Here is a 2,412-nt window from a genome sequence, read left to right as displayed (position 1 = left end):
TCTCTCTCTTTTTTTTTTTTTTTTTTTTTTTAAAGAGAGACTTTTGGAGAGCGGCAGGTGGTGTGGTGGCTGGGCGCACTGGATTCCCACATGGCCAACCGTGGTTCAAATCCCAGACGTGGCTGCTTGCTCTCTCCCTTTTCCTTTCTCTCTCTCTCTGGTTAAATTAAAATAATAATAATAACAATAGCAAATGGAATTAAATAAATAAATAAATCTTTAAAAAGAAAGCGAGGGAGAGACTATTGCTATGGGACTTGGGCCCTTGCTGGAGAGCCAGAGAGACAGAAAGCGAGAAATCACCCCCAGGGGAGATGGACACTCTGCAATCCCTTCTCCTCCATTCTTCTCTTGGGATTTTGGGCACTCACGCACATACAACCAACATTTTTCAATCATTGTGTCCAGGACTTGAACTGCAGTTGACTACGGAGAAGTCCAGAACTTCAACCACTATGCCACCTGCTGGCCTCAATAGCCGAATATTCTTTAAGTCTCTAGGTCCCATTTTGAGAAATGGGTGCAAAGACAGGGTCGGTGTGTTGACTTGACTGGCTTACAGTAATGAAGAATGTTGGGCTGGCCTCATGGCCTAGTGGTTAAGGAATCCAGGTCCCAATGGCTGACCGTGGTTCGAGTCCCACATGTGGAGTCTTGATAAACACTTGCATCTGAAAGGATAGAGAGATGGAGGAGAGAGGACTGCGGTGTGACCATATCCCATTGGAGGGGGGCTTTTTACCTGTCTCTCTCTCTCTCTGATGAGTGCTTGCACCCTCTGGCAAAAATAAAAATAAAAAGATAAAAAGATAACAGAGGGCCCGGAGGTGGTGTGGAGGTTAAGGTGGCTGGATCCCACGTAGCTGACTGCAGGGACTGAGTACCTGGACTGCCACAGTGGACTGCCACAGTGGCAGCTTGGAAAAAGCGCCTGGCCTGTGTGTGTGCCCAAAACCCAGAAGAGAACGGAGGAAAAGGGACTGCGCACGGCCACTGCTCCTGGAGGGTGCTTTCTCATTTTCCTCTGTCTCTAGTAAGCTCATGCACCCTATAGCAAAAAATAAATTAAAAAATGATAGTGAGTGTTTATGAAATGCTCCATGGGTCCCAGGCCCAGTTCCAAATGCATTATCAATGCACAGGCTTCTACACTGAGATGCCGGCCTGCAAGAGCGGACTGCTAAACATTCTGGGCCTGGAGCTGGCGCTTGTGTGGGGGCTGAGGCACTGGACTCCCACATGGCCGTTCGAGTCAGTTCCGCCCTCGCTTTCCCTTTCTGTCTCTCTCTGGGCAAGTTAAATAATAATACTAATAATAATAAATAAAATTAAATAAACAATTCTTCAAGGGCCAGCAGTTGGCATACTGGTTGAGACATTGGACTCCCACATGGTCGACTACAGTTCAAGTCCTGGACCCAGCAGCTTGAAACTCACTCCAGGTACATGTGCATGCATGTTCAAAATCCCGAGAGGTGAATGGAGGAAAAGGGATTGCAGAGTGGTCATCCCCCCAGGGGCGATTTCTTGGTTTCTGTCTCTCTGTCTCTGTCTCTCCAGTGAGTGCACGTATCCTATAGCAAATGTATATATATATAATGTGCGTGTGTGTGTGTGTGTGTGTGTGTATTATGTAATCACATTTAAAAAATAACAATACTTCTTTTTATTTGTTTTTGTTTGGTTGAGGCGTTTGCCTTAGGGCACATGCACTTGCAGTGAGGGCTGGGGGACAGAGACAGTGAGAGGGAAAGTGAGAAATCACCACCCGGAGGGATGGCCATGCCACAATCCACCTCCACTCTCCTCCCAGGATCTTGGTCATGCACACACACGCACCCAGCATGAGTTTCGAGCCACTGGTCTGGGACTCTACGTGGTCAGCCATGTGGGAGTCCAGCAATATAACCACTACGCCATCTGCTGGTCCCAGTAATAATTCTTTAAAGAAAACTTCTGGGGCTGGGACTAGCAGGAGGCATAGTGGTTAAGGCATTGGACTTGCACATTGTCAACTCTGGTTCGAGTCCTTAACCTGGTGACTTGAAAAATCACACCAGGTGTGTGTGAGAGCATGCCCAAATCTCAAGAGAATGGAAGAGAAGGGACTGCAGTGTGGCCATTCCCTCTGGGGGGTGGTTTCTCACTTTCCCTCTCACTGTCTCTGTCTCTCTTCAGCAAGCACATATGCACTATGGCAAAACAAAACAAAACAAACAAAATTTAAAAAAAAAAAAAAAAAAAAATAACCTTTGGGCCAGCAAAGGGGATGACATGGTGGTTAGGGTGCTGGACTCCCACATGGCCAATGACAGTTCAAATAAAGTCCAAGAGCAGGCAGCTTGAAATTTATGCCAGGCACATGGGTACACATGCATATGTGCCGAAAAATTCCAGGAGGAGAATGGAAGA

This window comes from Tupaia chinensis, unplaced genomic scaffold (genome assembly GCF_000334495.1).
Source record: "Tupaia chinensis unplaced genomic scaffold, TupChi_1.0 Scaffold000146_1, whole genome shotgun sequence".
NCBI lineage: Eukaryota > Metazoa > Chordata > Mammalia > Scandentia > Tupaiidae > Tupaia > Tupaia belangeri.
The sequence above is the reverse complement of the archived record's forward strand: the minus strand, read 5'-3'. Positions refer to the sequence as shown.